The following is a 19,226-nucleotide window of genomic DNA, read 5'->3' as shown; positions in this document are numbered from 1 at the left end:
ATAAGAGATATTTCATAGCTGGTAGAATCTTTTCCCTGGGGTGATACAGCACTGAGTGTTGTTGTGCTACGTCAGACTCTCAGGTGGCACAGCCTTCCTGTGTTTCTCTCAGGCAGCTGTGCAGAGCCAGCTCTTTCCAGCTTGCTCCCCAGCCAGGCACAGCACAAGGAGGAGCTGCCAACATGAAGCCTGTCCCAAGCAGAGCTGGACATCCCCCAGCCAAAGGGTGAGCCCCAGTGATAATCCCTCCCAACAAGCACTTGTGCAGCAGCTCATCAGCTGCCTGCTCCCTGCCTGCCCTCAGCATAACAGTGTGGCCTCTCAGAAATGCTGCTGATTCTAAAACTTCAATCATATTGAATCTATTTGCTACAGGAAACAAAGGGAGGGAGAAACAAAGTGAGTGGAGAGGAGAGAGAGGGTATTTTATTTTATTTACAGATTAACATGAGAATAATTTAGTAAACTATATTTCATATGTTGTCTTTCTTTGTGCATTATGTAAACAGAGCTGAGTTGACTTAGAGCAGATGGTTCAAAACTCCAAGCACTTGAAACAAGGGACTAGCACAGGCAAGCACAAATGAAGGAGGACCAGGGGTCTTGGAACATCCCAGTGTAGGCAAACTCTTAAGGCTCTTATGTACTACATACTGCATAGCAAGACACCCAAACTCTGCCCCACTGATCTACCTTCCCATAAATCCTAATCTACATAATATCAACATCTGTCCAGAACAAGTAGACATGTAAATGTATTTTAACATAATATCAACATCTGTCCAGAACAATTAGACATGTAAATATATTTTATATACACACACAGACAGAGCCTCAGATTAGACAGTTTATCACATTTTATAAAATAAATAGAAGTACTATCATGGAAGGCACTTTTCTCATGTTGGAAAAGCAACTTAGAGATGTTTAGAGAGTGAGTGCAATACTCCTCACTATCTAAATATCTCTAATTCCCAAATTCTTTGAAGTAGGCATTGCTAATTTTTTTTCATGACAAATGTTCCCTTATGCCTTTCAGCTGCAGAGGGAAGAAAAGAAGCTTACATGTAGCTTTGAACAGATGTGTTTACAGGCACAACAAAAGTAAAACGTAACCTTACAGCTACATAGCAATTTTTCTATTTTTAGTGTTTCTGGATATTCACTTTGCAATTCCTGTAGTTTATTACAGTTCTGTAGGGTTAATTAAAATCCTTCTACAAAATCAGATAAACAAGAGGAATGGGGGAGGGAAAAGTGTGCATTTTATGGACTGTCTGTTCATCTTGCATGAAGCCTGCCCCATGTGTGCAATCAAACATCTGTGGAGAGCCTGCACTGCAACCAGAGCACTCACTCTCCACATTCCAGCTTCAGTAGCTGGTTCTTTTTTTGAGTTGTGTGTATTTATGCACGCACACAAATGTGGTTTCAGCACAGTTTTCACAAATGAAAGAAAAAAGTAAGACAATTTACATGATATTTAATTAAGGTAAAAGCAAAAAAAAAAATCTTCAAGCCTCAGATTGTACTTCTACTTGTACTTCTACTCTGAGATTTTAGAGGAATTAAGAAGTAGCCTTTGTAAGTCATATCTAACAGTCACATATTGATGTGAGAACAATCAATACCATCAAATTAATCAATCTATATTGTATTTATCCTCTACGTATGTACAGGATCTGTCAATATATGAGGTGATCCAAAAAGGAATTAAATCAATGAAGAAACACTATGTGGATTTCAGGCAGTTGGGTAAGACCCCTACACTGCAAGCAAGAAACAGCTTATGTTCAGTTCCTAAGTAATCATTTGATACAGAAATTGGGCTGATGATTGCCCAAGAGTTCATATTCCTCAGGACTCTGAAGACCATGGTTTGTTTCCTAGCTTTGCTATCTTCACCTGTCATAGAGTCATTCATTTCAAAATTAAATGTTGCTTCTTCAAATGGAATTTGGCATTTTACTCCTCTCAGATAAGCTCTGAATGAAATCTCTTTAGCCTTGCCTCGGGACTTTGAGAGCAATGAGATAACTGAATGTTTTAGGCCAACGTCACCACTGAGTTAAGAGAATCACACCAATGGAGAAGGCACAGCTACTTCTGGCTGAGAAAGAACAATCTGCCTAGGTCTCATTACATGAACCTTTGAGAGACACATACAAATGGATTCTGCCTGTTCTGGTCTCATTTGTCAAGTCTGAGCTGCATCCATGGATGGAAAGAGTTCCCCATCTGCATCCATGGCACATCACTGTGCTGTGGTAAGCACAGAACAGAGAAAAACATCTTCACTGAAATAGCACTTGTGGGCACATCAGCTGTGCAGTTTAAAAGGCAGTGTGGAAAAGAATAGAAAAAAAGTATGGTCACATTAAAGTAGTTCTTTGCATAAGAGATTTTTAGATACTTTTACCTGAAGTCAAAATAGGTTTCCCATGTCATGTAAATTTTGAGGATTACTTTTTGATAAATCATTCTGTGATAAGATGCTGCAATTCCCTTGATCCAGCAGGACACTACCATATTCTAAAATGATACACCAACCAGTATGAGTATCTGCCTGTGCTAACAGTCTCTGTTTGTACAAAGTAACAGTTCTCCAGCATCTCAGATAGTACATAATATTTTGGGGGCTTACATAACTTCCAAGTAGGTTGATGCAAAACAGACCTTTTTTTTTATGGACTATTAAAATTGTTACAGGTCACTTGGTTATTACTTTCCATATTATTGTGTCATTTACTTCCAGTATTTCTTTAGCAACCACTGCATCTTTTGTAGCATTTTGCAGCTCAGACCCAGAGACTGCTGACCCAACTCCCTAAATTCCATAATGCACACTGCAGCATCTGTACATCTTGCCTATCTTATGTCATGCTTGCCCAGGGTCCAATGTTCATCTTCAAAAACCAGTATAGTTCCATTTATGTTTCTTCAACAGCCTTCCTCCTGAGAGTTCAGCATTTTCAATTAAAATTAGGGATATAATTTCAACTTTGAGAAAGCTAGAGAGAAACCTACACCTCTCTGTATGTTATACATACTGTCTGCACTGTGAGTCAGAGTCCAAGAACAGCTTGTCAACACAAGTACCCAGAGCCAAATCATAACCTCCACTTTAAGGTGAGGACTAGATGAAAGGAACAGAAAATTCATTACAACGTCCAGAAATCTGTCAGAGGTTGAGAGAGATCTTAAATCTTAACTAGCACTATGCTCTGTTTCCTGTGCTCCCAGGGCACTGTGCATTTGGGATTCCAGGTTACAATGGGTGCAGTTGGCTGGAGAAGTGAAGCCAGAGAAGTCTGGCTCTGCACAGCTGAGGTTTCTGACACAGCCATCGAGATGCTCTGCAGAAGCAACTCTGAGTCAACTACAATGTTTGTTTTTCTACCTGCACAAACTCACAATTCCCTGGTACGTGCAATGAAGAATATGAAGCTTTTCAGCTAGGGCATTCAGTTTTAGATCAGACAACTCTCTGCATACTTGGAGATCTAGAGAATTTCCTGACAGATTATGAAATAATTAGTTGGCCAGAGATCCAGTCCTGGGCCCATTCAGTAGGAAGACAAATTTTATTCTCTCACATTCTCTGACTGGAGCTGGACAGAAAAGCTGGGGGGTTTAATCCCTAGGGGAAAGCTGATAGCCTTGAGATGATGGGTTTTCCAAAGAAGTCAAAGTTACAGTGAAAAATGATAAGTTTCCTGGTTGTTTTTTTTCTACTTTTTTTGATTTTACTCACTTCTGTCCTACAATTTCCTTTAGAAGGGAAGAAGCTGGGAGGAAGCAGGTTGGGGAAGGAAGAGAGAATGAAAGTGAACCTCCACCCCACTAGTTTTCATGTGTTTAATAAAACTTCATTCTTAATATAAGATGGAAATGAAGAAAATATGTAACTGCAAAACCAGAGTTTTTCTAATTGCTAAGATAACCTAAATGTAATGCAGAAGAGTGTCAAGATTCAAACTGGAAAGTGCAATCCATCAAAATAATGAAATGCAAATAATTACAGAGTTTTTGGAATTCCGAGATTACTGTTAACACAAGGTAAAACCAAGCCCATAAGAACTTCTTTAGCAGCAGCCAGAAGAAAACTTCTCATAAACTTTTGATAATCCAAAAAATAATAAGGCCTTTTGAACTTTGCTGATACCAGATGTAAATGTCTAGGGGGAAAAAAAAGTGACGAAAAATAAACACACAAAGAAAACCTAAATACAAATGATTTAAAAAAACATTTCTGCTTTATAGTCACAGAAGACTGTTGAGGAGACTGAAGGGCTGAAGGTGACAGGAGATGGAGTGAGAAGGAAAAAGCCTTCCCTAGGCTAAATAACATGGAAAGGATTACTCTGTTCCCTTTAAAAACTAGAAGACTTCAAATGTGTCCAGTCTATTGCAGACATTCACACCCACCTACACCATTCTCTTGGCTCATAGCATCAGGCAGTGTGTCATGGGGAATCTGAGCACTACAAAGGCCAGTTATAACATCACAGGGTGAGTCATGACCCAGATAAGGAGCACTGATATCCACAGACCTCCAGAGAGAAGCCAGAGCACCAAGAAGCAGATGAGGACTGCAGTCCCCTGGGTGCTGAGGGATGAACTATGAAACACTAAGTCAATCAAAAGTAAGTGACAGAGGAAATCTCTATCGGCTTCCTCCCCTACTTCATTTCCCAAGGACAGATTGACATCCAAGGTCTGATGCTGCCTAGAAAGCCTCTGCCAGCTCAGCTTGAACAAGCACCACTCTGCTTGAAAACGAAAAATAAAAGGTCCCAGTTGTTGAAAGCTTGCCAGGGTGCCAACATCAACTACCAGCTCTGCTTAAGTAGTCCCCTTTACTTAGTCCTATGCTGCTTGATCCCTTCTTACCATCCACTCTCTTGCTAGAGCAAATCTCAAAGAATAATAAAATAGATACATCCATATATATGTACAGACAGAGTCTCTTCCTAATCTTGCTGCTGTTGCAACTCCTGTAGTTTTGAAAAACGAAGCCTAGACATACTTTAATCACAAAAAAAACCCTGATTAGATAAATCTGTCCTGATTTGTTGTTTATATGATAAATTGTTGCAACAGTTTCACCTATTAGGGCACATTTCCAGTGCTGGCCCACAAAGCAGATGTGAGTATCAGCTCCACCTCCCTCACCCTCCCTCCTCAGGATTTACTCCATTAGCCATTCCTTTACTCTCCCTGTTCTTCCATGACTGTGGGTACTCACTGTTGTAGATTTTATGTTTCATTTTCCAACAAAAAAAGAAAGAAACTCACTCCTATTGTCAGTACATACATTTCAGCAGGTTTGTTCCCAACTCTCTCACATTGGTTTGATGCCAAGGCACTAGTCAATAATGTGCTCGTTCACCCCTAAGGAAAGGCTACAGAAATGTTCAGCAATCAAGGGAGAAATTGCATCACTTATCCTCTGGGCACAACTGACAGGCTATAGGAGATGTGGAGCTTGTTGTCAAGCCACACCATTCTAACAAGGCATTCACAAACAAATCTCTTCTCAGCACTGGCCAAGTACACATCTTACCCTGTACTCTGACTCCTTATCACGTTATGATGTGTGAAGATAAAGCTGATCAAAAATAGCATGGACTTTGTGTTCAAACCAGAAGTTATTTCTCAAGCTCTGTAGTACAAAAATAATCCTAATTATCAGTTGAAGATTATTATATAATAAACTACATCCTGAAATGTGACTTGAAAAATTTGATGTATATTTTGCATTACCCCTGAAGTACAATATGCTACAGGAGCTTAAGTTATCAAGCCAACCCTCAGTACCATTGTAAATTGTGCACCACTATGCCCTGCTCAGACACATAATAAAAGTCACTGCCACAAAACTCTGAGGGAGGTAGCCCATTCCCCTAACCACCTCAACTATTCCTGGATTGCATATCGTTAATACGTTTGAGTTTTTAAGTCTCAAGGAACAAGAGTTTAATTTTGCCTATAAAACTGCATTTTAGACTGACTAACTCTGTCTTCAACAGACACTAAATTCACATCTAAATTATTCTCCATCCTGGAATTGGTCTAGATGTCATTAATCTAACGGGAGAATTTTGTCACAGCTGGAGTTAGTAAGCATCAGCTGTGGACAGCAAAAAGAAGTCATTCCCCAAAGCTTATGTGCAGACATTCTGGCATCCAAATGCAGACTAAACTATTTCTATACTGTCCTTGCAATCTCAATGTATTTCTTATATTTAATCAAAATAGCTACAATTTTCTTAATCTCTTGCTATGTAGACTACTTGTCTTTCTAGTGCCTTCATTTTTGTCCATGCTATCAAGATGCCAAATGATTCTACTTCAAAGAATAACCAAATCCACAGAGGCAATGAATCCTGTAGTCACAGAATCATAGAAAATGCTCATGCCAGGGAATCTTCTGTCCCATGGCAGGATCAGATCTAGCTGGCAGTTGCCTGTTAGAGCAGTTCTTAAAAAGCCCAAGGGATAGATTTTACAATCTTCCAAAGAAATAGTACATTATCCCTAGTTAAGCTTCTAACCAAAACTAAGTACAACTTACTTCATTGCAATTCAAGCCCTTTATTTCTTTTACTGCCTAAACTTGAAAACACATTATTCTTTCTACCTTGCAGTAGTTTTATAGATATTAAGGATGGAAATGTTCACTCAAAGAATTTAGCTTCTTGAAAAAGCACCATCACTACAGGAAGATGAAAGAAACATATTTAGACCTTCTGGGAGCTCCAAAATATTGCTTTATTTCCTAGCATATTTGACACAGCTGTTTCCACACCAACTATTGTGTAGTAGACCAAGTACAAATGACGTAACTGGTCTTGACCATGCCAGAATTTCCAAAGTGCCTCACTGGCCCTTCTCCTTCTATGCAACTGAGAAATTAATAACTTCTAGCATGTTCTTACTTTGGGTTACTTGGTCAATCTTTTTTTCCCCTGAGCTTTGCAGCTGATTTACATGTGATTGGCTAAAATTATTCCTTTCACTGCATGTTACTGAGCATTGGACAATCATTCCATGTGTTCCCAGGGTGCCCCAGCCTGTGACTTTGCTTTGTACATGCATGTCTTTTGCAGTTTTCTCTAGTGCTGTGCATTTCACAAAGCATTTAGAAACTTCTATGCCAGCATTGTGCCCCATTCGATTTCCTTCCATCAAAATATCAAGTGGACAACAGCCATCAACACAAATCCTGAGCTAGTCATTTAAACACCAGTTATTCAGTTCACTGCCAGCTCTCTGCATCCTGCACTCCAGAGGATCTTCACTCTGTTTCTCATACTACATAGCATTTATGTCAGATACAACAACTGCTAAGTTTTGTATTTAAACTGTCAAAATATATCACCATTCCTGACAACTTCAAATGTAACATCAGCACCAATATGACCATTTTAAATGCTTAGAAAAATACATTTAGTGATCTTTTATTCACAATGCAATGATGTCTGCAAACTTCCCGAAAGTTGCCGTGAGGATAATCACTCCCCCTAGGCAGCTGCGACACTGATTTGCTGTTAAGCAACTGACTCTGCATCAACAGTTCTCCTGCTTTATTCCTATCACTTGAGATTGTTTCCTTCTCTTTATCCTTGTTTACATAGAGAAATTGCTTATTGCTGGCTGGGATGGATATAACTGCAAGCTAAATGCAGAACGTGCCAGATTAATGCCAGTTCCCAAAATGGTTCTGAACACTTCGTCCTTGTGTTTGCTGGCAGGAAACTCACATTCATCTGAGATTCTGCTGCAATACTGCTGACATCTAGTATCAGCAAGAGGTAATTTTCCTACAACAAACATGTATTTTTTCTTGCCAGATATTAAACTTGTGTCATTCACAACACTAGGCAAAGCCACTTTGCCATAGAACCCTTGGGAATAATTTCAACTTGAACTCATTCTGCCTCTCGCTGTTGAAAGGCTTAAAAAGAAGTCAATGAAAGAGAAGGACAGATTTCTCAATGGTCTAAATCTATGCATTTCTGGTGATGGTGCCAGTAAGGCCCATACAAGAGCATGGAGCATGTTTTATATTCCCATTTCTCCTTTCCTTTTATTAATACAATATGCTATGGTCATCTTAATCCTAAAATCATACATTTATATTCCCATTTCTCCTTTCCTTTTGTTAATACAATATGCTATGGTCATGTTAATCCTAAAATCATACAAAAAATCCTCTGGATTAGAAACCAAAGCCTTAGGAGTATGCAGAACTTCTGAAAACATGTCCTTTGGTGCAAGAGCAAATCCATGTTCACAATTAAAAGGCTGCTATAAATTGCTTACTAACTTTCCAACTCCAGCCTGATGGAGAATTCTACTTGCTCTGCCTGTCTTCAAGGGCATGAATGTAGGCAAGGCAAGGTAAGGATTGTTTTTACACTGAACACTTGCCTATTGCTCACAAGAAACATTAAATGACAATGAAATCACCAAACTCTCCTCCTACAGTTCAACTACAAATAATGATAATATAAACATCACAGTGAAATTAATGAAATTGAGTTAATGATTACTCATACATTTTCAAAATCCATTAGCAACAGATAAGTAAATATTACTTCAAGGGAACACAGACAAAAAGAATGTTTGTTTCAAAATTAAAAAACTAGCTTAGAATTGCTTAATCACTTTTATAGCATCAGTTTAAATCTTGAAAGTACTTTTCTGTTGAGGAGGGACTAGAAGATAGGACAATACAACTGGAAATCTAATTCTGTTCCTATTAACAATAGAGAATAACAACTCTCAGGACTTCATCTGGTGCAGCACTTGGTTCAAAGCACACCTGACTGACCCTGGATCAGGGGTTTCTCAGGGACCTGTTCCCAAGGCAACAGAAAAACAACCAGTATCTACCAGGCAAAATGCATTCATTCAACTGAGTCCAGGGAATGACCTGAGTTCAAGGAAGTTCTTTCCAGTTTTGCTATCACACATGAACTATTGCTTCCCCAGAATGGGAAAACAGTCATTATCTAGCTGATCCAGATTAGATATACAATGAAATTTTTTTGCAGATATTAATCTAAAATCATTATCATCTGTCAACTAAGTATCATCACATCTGTGGGAATTGCACCAGCAGTACCAAATAGTGGTATCTCTATAAAAGATAATCAAGTACAATTCTACTTGAGGAACAGCTTGCTGTGATAGAAATGAAGATTTGGTAATTATTAATAGAAGTGGCAAGTAGAGTGTAAAGATTAGAGTGAGGGTTAATGAGCCAAAATACTCCCATCTTGGCCATGTAATTAGTGTGTGATCTTCAATGGGATACTCGAGTACTAAAGAGTAATTCTCTGATTTTGGAATTGAAAGTCTAAATAATGTGAAACTTCAGGTGTGGAACAACTGGCATTGCAGGAGAAGGAAGCACAGCTGATACTGCCTCATAGTCAAGCCACAAACCCTTCACTAATAAAGCTTCTGGAACGACCCATACCAACTCCTGCAGCATTCCAGAATGTTGGTATGTTCATAACAATTTACTCCTGACTTACAGTTTCCACATCTTCACATTTATTCCTTTGAACCTGCTAGGAGAGTATCAAGAGTACCACAGATATTTGAAGAGCAAATTCCACCATTATGGAGGACTGGATTTGGAACACAATCTCTAGAATGGAAAACCAAAAAATCTTTACCTTCTTGTGTATATCTGTTTCAGGGGAATGCCAGAATGAAACAATTCTCTCCCCGTTTCTTCTCTAACACTTGTTTAGTGTGATCCTGTCTCAAGCAACAAGAGTAGCAGTTGCAAAAGGACTCTTGGTGTTATGAACAACTGTCACTATGTTTGAGAATAACAACAATAACCTACTACCCAGTGCCAAGAAAAATGCTCTGTAAACCTTCAGCAGTTACCTGAACTATTGCTTGGCTCTGAAGAGAACAATGTTTTGTTGAAAAAAAGAACAGTTACAACTACAATTTTAATTACACATTAGTTTCCCACATAATTTATTTTCCATTTCCTTGGTTGTTACAGAGATCAGTGCTCCGAGTCATATTTCATCCACAAGTCTAGTGTTTGGAGCATGCAAACCCTTCCAAGGGAGTGTTCCAAAAGCTTTCTGATATTTTGGTCCTACGTGCTGTGCTCATAGGCTGCCTTCAGCCCTGCTCCCAGAGCTCTTGGACAGCTTCCTCCTGAGCACAACCAAGATCTGCAAAGAACCTGCCATTGCCCAGGCAGCAGTTAGTGAAATCACACAGACGTGCCTAATGTTGGACAAAACGTTCCAAGTGTAACAAAAAAAAAAAAAAAAAGCTAATATCTAGCATGCTTTTTACTCAGTTTCTTACTCTCCCCACCCTGTAAAATATCCCAAGTTTTATAAGATAGCAGGAAAGACATGGAAAAGACATTATAGTATTAAACACACCACAGTGTCTGTGCAAGCATATTTATGCTTTTAAAGAGTAAAGCTAAAATGCTCCTACAGTTAAGTGAAAACTATTTCTAACTTCTTAGAATCAAATTCCCTTTCTTACAAGATTCCTTTACACCCCACTTTTCTTATTTCACACCTTTTCTGCCTTTTTCACTTCATTAAAATAAAAGCCACTCAAACCAACCAACTAACCACAACACCCCAAAGAAATATCTGAAGGTTCCCTGAGGCACAAAGAAAACAAACAGAACATGTTTTATCTCCAAATCCTGCAAGGTAAGAGGAAGTGAATCTCAGGAAGTTTGTAAGACTTCTTTCTAAGTGACAGCAATCACATGAGCAATTTTGGAAAGGGGTGGGGGGAATAATCAAATAAATACATTTATCAAGGATAACTAATATAGAGTATTATTCCCTGTAAATGCACAAAAAAATGCAACAGGTTATACCTGAAACTTTCTGCTGCAGAGAAAAGGAAAACTAGCAGACAGAAGCGATTTATTTTAAAATCTATGGAACTGACCTCAGAATTTCAAGACTAGCTTTGCCTACTTTTTTTCTTCTTACTTCTACTATCCAATCTTACAGTCCTTGCTAAGGTAAACTTAGTATTTTCCTTTTGGAACAGGGCCCTTATGAAGAATGCAAGTTCTCACATACACATGTAGATAAAAGTTTTAAAGTTACTGTGATATTACTTCATCTTTTCCTGATCTCCCAGAACTGCCACAATTTACTCATTTACTGGTTGTCCAAATGGGACATTTTTCATTCATTTCCTGAAGGCTCCTAGAATACTGTATTTACATATTTAACAGTTCTTGAAACTTTGCTTGGAACTTTTCAGGTAGAAGCTCTGGAATGAACAATTTTGAATCAGTTGAACCCTGCTAAAAAAATGATCCTCAAGACAAAAGGTGCAAGGTCCTGCCTTTTCCACCCATTTGCCAGGCTCAAACACACAACTGTTGACTGACAACTGCAGTATTTAGGTGTTGAGACTTCAGGATGTTTTGTGTGTTAAGTTCCTGTCCTCATTAGTTGTTTCATTGGAGATGTTGCTTCAAATTAGGTGATGGATTTAAAATTTTGAAAAATGAAAAATTATAGATCACAATGAGGTAAAAAAGAGATGGTAAACAAAAGTATTTATAATCCAGTCAAAGAAAGAACCACAGAATGGTGGAAGTCTACACATTAAAGTCCTCACACTTGCCTGAAAGAATATTGCAATGGTTTCCAAGTGGTGTATCACAGTTGTTCTCTCATTGTGTGGTCTCATGTCCCATGGCAAAACTGGATTTCCTTTCACCAGGTGCTATGAGTTTGTTCCAGTGTCCTGAATGGCCTATATGTCTGTTTAATAACCCTGTCTTGGGTTATTAAACTCTGCAATTGTTTGGCCCCTGCATATTGTAAAAGAATTAACAATTGCAGTGAGTCATGCAGTGAGTCATTAACTTAATTAAGTTACAGAATCAACTGCAGCACTGGATCCAGAAAAAGTGATGTGGATGTAATTTTTTTCCTTCATAAAGGAGCTTGTTTCCTCCTTCCTCACCTTTCATGTCCACAGACTGGTCTGTATAGATCTGTTTGATCAGGTTCAAAACAGAGTTTATTAAAGAAAAATGGATTGAAAAAGGTGATAGGCACCAGGGTGAAAAAACCCAGCCCAACCCACAGTCCAGCACTCAGGACTTCAGGAAAAAGTGTCTCATTTCAGACTTGGAAGTCTTTCAATGCTGTCCTGTTTAATGATAATGAGAGTAGGAATGTGGATGAAGGGTGACAGGTTTTCTACTTACAGGATAAACTACACCTCAGAGATGCTAAAAATCTAAAATCCTTAATCTTTTGCTCCTATCCCAGTGAAGTTTAATGTTGGATTTCTTCATAACTCCAATAACCAGAAGCAACTCCCAAATGCCACGAGCTTGAGCCATCAAAATGACATTCAACAAGAAGCTCTGCTGTCTTGTATTGTCATTCTTTTAAAGGAATTAAATACTTAGTATGCACAATTAGACACCTCTGCTGAATATCTCAGCTAACACCCAACAGAGGTGTAGGCAGTAGTTGACACTTCCCACTCCTGTTAACAAGCTCTGTGCAAACTTCTGTCTGCATCACCTCCATCCAACTTCACATATTTGAGGTTTTATTTGATACTAGAACAGCTAAGGCTTAACTTTCTTTAAAGAAAGAATATCAAGGCTGAGACTGAGAGGAACATCATGGAAATCTCAAAGATCTCCAAGATTTATTTCTGTGGAAACCTCCTCGCCCTTTCCAGTTCCAGATATAGATCAAGCAAACAAGACACAGACAGAAAGGAGCTCTCTGCAGCACTGTCTATGCTTAAATTCTTGTGAAGGCAAGACACATTTATAGCACTTGCACCTCCACTAATAATAAAAGCAGAGCACTAGCAGTGTTCTATTTTTATCATGAAGTGTCCAAAAAGGCCTGGATGTTGCTGCAGTCAGCCAAATTTCAGCAATGCAAAAACCAGCTGCATTCTCCAGCCATACAGCTGTAAGGATAAAGTTCTGTAGCATCAAAACCAGCTGCAACATGCTTTAAGTAACTGCATGCAATCCTAACTCCAATCCCTGCTGCATGCAGGTACATTAGAAGAATGAGGATTAATGTTGCTGCATGCTGACCATTGATTTTAATTACAGCTCCAGAAAAGCAGAGCTCAAACTGAGCTCAAAGCCAATGAAGTAGCATTTAAATAGTTATTTAGTGCTGGAAACTTCTGAAATACTTGAGACAAAACTCCTGTAACATATTGCAAGGACAACCCCACACTTCAGGATGAAAATATGTATCTCTTACCAACTTGGTTAAACAAGACTAAAGATTTTTGTCACTGTATCAAGACTGTTGGCCAGACCACACTGAAATAGAATATAAGTAGATGTTGATGGGAATTTAAAGGAATCAATCAAAAAATAAAATAAAGAGGCCAGAAAAATGTATGAACCTGTTTGATCTATAGCCTAAAGCTCAAGTCCTGCCAGAGAAAATGCCTTTTTCTTTTCTTTCTTAAATATTTGGGAGAGGCATAGTGGAATAACAGCAACATTTTCTGTAAAGTGAATAGTCTGTTTAAGAAACATTTCAGGCCAGTTTGAAGATTCTTTGCATGTTTATCTCTGATTTTCCAAGCCACCACATCATTCAGGAAGCTTTTCAGACTGGAGGCCTCTGATTTGCACAGGTTCTGCAAGCATGTCTTGCTTAAGGTCAGCAACACAGCAATCCTGGTAAACCCTGAGATGATAGATCATGCTCTGAAATCCTATGTATGAGAATAAAGCTGAGCACTGGACTGCTGGCAGACTAGGACATCATCTCCCAGACAATGCTAAAATATGAGTGGTCCTGTTCTGTCCTTAGACACTAAGAGAAGCCAACTCAAACCATAAACTTCTCCCCACCAAATGGAAATAGGTGTCTGGGCTGGACCCTTCCCTGCTACGTATCTAGAAAGGGAATAGTACAGCAGATTGACGTGCACCAGTAGCATGTTCTCTGCTCCTGTCTGAAGGAGAATACCAAGGAAAGATGCCAGTGGACAGCCAGCTGCTGGCACCCACCACTTCTCAGCCACTTGCACTGCTTTGCAAATTAGGACTGGGGGGACTTTATGCTAGATGTCCTCTTTTATCTCTGGAGACAAGATCTGCCAACTTTTCAGCAAAGGCAGCAGATGGGAACAAGCTGCTGCCCCAACAGAACAATTTATCTAGCTTGAATTTCTCTTGAGTTTATCTATCTGCTCTAACACAGAACAGAACTATGAAAATGCTTTTCAAGAAATCTATTAACTCTTCGATAGCAGTGAGCAGGTAACTGCTCCATCTGGAAAACACAAAGACTTGCATGAAAGTTTGCACAAGTACTGGTTTTAGTAAGATGCAATGTTGACTGAGAAAGTCTCTGATGGAGTGCCAGGAAAGAGACATGACAGAGCAAGGATTATCAACACTGTATTATTACACTGCTTGTAAAGCATCTGCAAAGGGCCCACCCTTTCTAAATCAAGATAGTATTCCTGTGCTATAGCTATTTGTTTTTATAAAGGGATCACCAGGCGTTCCTAAAGTAAATAAAGCAGTAGCAAATACTCCATAGTGATCTAAAGCCCTGACCTGACACAGGACAGAGGCATCTTGTTTTAACAGTCTGCAGAAAGCTGCCTATTGGAACAGACTGGGAGAGCAACCAAAGAGAACAGTTAAAGAATGTTATGAGAAAAAGATGAAAGTTCACTGAGGTTGGGGTGCACATATTTCTCACTCAGAACTACAGACACCTGCCAAACTCTACAGGCCTGAAACCAAAGTTGCAATCCTGGCTTCCACCTCACTCTTCCTCGTGTCTAGCTCTCTACTTCACTCAGCTGCAGTACTGTAAGTCTCTCTGGACTCCACAGCACTAGGCACTAGACCCAGCTGGTCTCCATGTTCTAGAAGGAGCCCTTCAAAAAAGTGTACTTCCCAATTTCAGATTACCATTACAGTTCCTCCTGATCTCACAGCCTGTGCTCCTCCACTCCTGCCACCCATCCTCTCTTCCTCCCCTGCTCAATAGTCTCAGAGAGGTGAAAATAGGAAGATCTAAATTACAAATTTTGAGCTAGCTGCATGTAGCTGCTTGGTTTCATTGTGTACAAGTCATTATTTTTCTTCATTTCCAGATCACCCTGGAGTTCACCCTAGCCAAACAGGATCATACCTCCTGCCAGGAATATGTTGTACCGCCAAGCTCTAATTCTCTCTAAGATGAAGACTAATGTCATCACACAATACCAGAAAGAAAGAACGTCAAACAGCATCTGACATAATACTTTAGTCCAGAATTAGAGCAAGATAAACAGTTAGACTTACCAAATTAATCTCTAGAACATTCTGTCAATCCTTCTGAAAAAAACTGACTTTATGAAAGAAGTATCTTGAGCATATGGCAAAAATACCTTTTGAATACTTAAGGAAATAAGCCTTTGAGAGCTTTCACTAAAATAGATAAAAACAATTTCAGCCAAAATTTTGAAATAATTTTTAGTTGAGCTGCTAAAGACAATTTCCAGCAACCTGCTTAAAGTTTTACAAGATTTTAAAAAATAAAATACTGCAAGACCAAAAGCCAAGACTTGTTCTAGATTGAAAAAAAATAATCAAGAGTCCTCTAAATAAACAGACATTTCTAAAAGATACAAAATATTTAGCACATAAGCTCTCATAAAAAATACATATTTGCAGTTCATTTTATTTATCACAAATTCCACACATGCTATATGTGTAATGAGCAATAAAACCCCCTCCAAAACAGCAGCATGATTTCTCCCTGGAACATAAGGCAAACTAGTTTTAGAAATACAAGTTAAAAAAACCAGGGAATATCTGACCTGGGACTGTCACAGGTGAAAGTGCTGGAAAAAGAAATCTGTGTTTTAGTGACAGACAAGTTATGGATCTCTCATCTGCTCATTCAATTGAAATGAGAGCAGTAAAAAAATTATTTTAAAAGAGCCAGGAATAAATTCCCAGTGAATCTATCACTGCATGTGCTAGAACTATTTTGCTGCACACTGACAGGTGCCTGTGCCATTGGCACTCTTCCTCTCAGCCTCTCCATGGAACACAGCTCTGCCACTTCAGCCTCACACCAATAACTAATACTGATGAAGCAATAGCCTCTCTGTAGCTCTTGCCCTCTGCAGAGAGGGGGAAAGGAAGAAAGCTGCCTGTGCCTGATTTCTGTAGCCCAAGCACTGAAGCCACAAAATAAAAGCTAACAGTATATCCCTTAAATAACAACAGAATACACTGCAGCCTGGAAACAAAGGGGGGGGAAAGTGAGAGCCTCAAGAGTAAGGGAGGGGAAATTTAGAAGGAATTGGCTGTCCATAACAGTTTTCACACCTTCAAAAATACACAAGACTGTCTCACTCTCCATAGCTGCCCCACACCTAATACACACTGCAGATGAGATATACAGTACCTGGCTACCTGAACACCTTCTGCAGCTCATTACTAGGTATCCAATGCAACAAAGTGATTCTCTTTCACTTTTGCTGCTGTTAAAATGTAGGTCATGAGGGGTTGATCCTCTCCAAGGCACAGCTTTTTATCCTGTGCTCTCCTCTGAATACCATTTTGGAAGAATTTGACAAGTGTATTTTATAAGAAGGTGTCTCTGAAATAAAAACTGAGAGCCAGTCAGCAGTAAGGCTGCTGACCTACACTGAGGGTTCTTAATGAGAATCTTTACAACTGACACTCATCTGTTACACTGAGAGACCTCAAACACATTCACGAATCACATGTTGGTGCACATTAGCAAAATGATAGTTTGTCCCTGCAATGTGACAAAGCTCGTTGAAGTGAGGTGTTGATGGAAGGTGTGAATATAAATGACCAATATTAGATGGCAACATATGTTGATCAAGTTTGGAAACTGCCCTGAGCACACCTAGATCTATTCAAATACTTTCCTGACACAGCCTCTAGTTGATCCCTGAGAGTGAGTGAGCTACAGCTAGCATCATCAAGCAAGGGCAAAAGTTCACTACCCACAAAGAAGAAAGAGCAAATAACACAATTTTCTCAGACCACCTGTGGTTCCCTTTCGGTTTCTTCTGCAAGCAGCAATGAGATACAGATCAATGGAATTTCAAATAATCTTAACAACAAAGCTAAAAGATCTTTCAATCTCTGAAGCAATTTTTCCTTTAAATGAACCTGAAAATACTGGGAGTGATACTCTGCAGAATACATGAAGAATCTGTTCAGCAGCTTGAACACCCATACTCTCTGCAAATGACCTACTTTCTTTGCAGTTGCCCAGCACACAATAATCAGTGTACAAGAGACAGCAGCTGCCTTGCAACCAGTCAGCTCACCACCACAGACATGGCTATGCTGAACAACTGAGATATCTTGGTTATTTTGACATGTTTAACACATGTACTTGTGGCTTGTAGCCAAGCACATTTAACCTATTTTGCAATGCTCCTTACTACTCACATGCACATGTTATTGCAGTGACCTGAGTGGAAAAGCAGTGATCTACTGTCTAACAATGTCGACTCCAATTCAGCCTCCCCCTCTATCCATGTGACCATGTCACTCTCCCCCTCTGGCAATATATGCAGCAGAGGAGAGAACCTGTGTGCCAGACCTTAAGGCCTTTTCAAATGTGACAAAAGGACCCACTGATCTAGATTTCACTTAAGTCTAGCATGACTTGGGGTATGCAGATCTCATTTTGGAAGTGTAGGACACTCAAATTTTACCCCAAAACCAAGCAGAGCACATGCTTGTTCATCATAAAGCTGCTTCTGTGGGCTCTGACTGGCATGGAAAAAAACACTGGTTTTAATTGCATGCAAGGGAAGCAGACATCAGGTGGGAAGGATGTCTGCAAAAATTCCAACTTTTGCAGACACCAACATCTGGATGACTGCCTGTTCTGTCTTCATAGGGGAAGAAAAAAACAGAAGAAGCAACTCATTTCATTGAAAAGATGGACATCTAAAACAAATGAGATGTTTCACACTGCAGAAGTGTCTATTTTCCTCTGGCCAGCACAGACTCTAGATGACTGAGACATAGATGTCATCACCATAGATATAAAAAGTCACTGAAACCACCAAGAATCTTACAACAACTTCAACAGCATCAAGGTTTTACTCACATAGGCTACCTAGTTTGGATTTTCCTGGTTTGATTATGCATCCTAATAAAGAGCATAAATCAATGCAAATCCCTTTTAGAATCTTCAGCAGCATGTCAACCTGCATTTAAATCCTGCATTACTGCATCTGTAGAGGAGACTTACACAACAGCTTCACAGTCAAATGACTCTGAGATGTTTAACATGTGTACTTTACCCACAATAAGGCTGTGTGAAGATTAATGTACTCCATTGTCAGTGCCGAGTTAGAAACCAACCAAAGCTGTGCTCTGTGCTTCTTTCATCACTTCAGAAGGATTTCTTGACTTTATTAGAAAGCAGAGATCACTGAAGCCTAATGCAAATAGGCAGCAAATGTGCTACATATCCATATAGAACACAAACTACAGCACATATTCTGTCACCATATAATTTCTAACTGTAATATAATAGCTAATCAATGAACTCAGCAATTTTTATCACTGTCAAGTCACATCTTCCCTACATACCTCTATGATTTCTTTCATTGAGTGTGAATTCCCTTAATACCACTGTTACATGACTGACCAAGGAAGATGTCTAGACTGTGTGAGCATGTAGGACAAAGATCACCTTCACAGGCAACATTTCTTCACCACTGTAGTCTGAATTAACTTTACAATCTTTTGACTAATGACATATTATAGAAATAGATGGAATCCATGTATCATTCCAGGCTATCTTCTCCTGTGCTAAAGTGTTAAGTGCTCAATACTACATACAAAAGGCTTTTCATTCTCCTTACTCTTGGATGGTATCATTCTCACTGGTTTGAAGAGATTAGTGCTGTTTATGTTATCCATGTCTAGTATTCCAGAACGAATGAACTTGTTTATGACCTGCTCAGAGTCCATTAAGAAGTCCCAGTTTCATTAGGTATGAAATGCAGCACTGCTAATCACAGCATTTATCCTCTGGGATACCCATATCAGCCAAATAAAAGTGAAAGAAATAGTTTGTCTGAAACTGGGAAGTGTCCCAGTTAAGGATGCAGCAACTTATCAGATGTCACGAACTCTGTAAGAATGAAGATTGCACACAAGATTTTTCTTAATA

Source organism: Acanthisitta chloris, unplaced genomic scaffold (genome assembly GCF_000695815.1).
Source record: "Acanthisitta chloris isolate BGI_N310 unplaced genomic scaffold, ASM69581v1 scaffold10814, whole genome shotgun sequence".
In the NCBI taxonomy this organism is placed as follows: domain Eukaryota; kingdom Metazoa; phylum Chordata; class Aves; order Passeriformes; family Acanthisittidae; genus Acanthisitta; species Acanthisitta chloris.
This window is presented reverse-complemented; position numbering follows the sequence as displayed.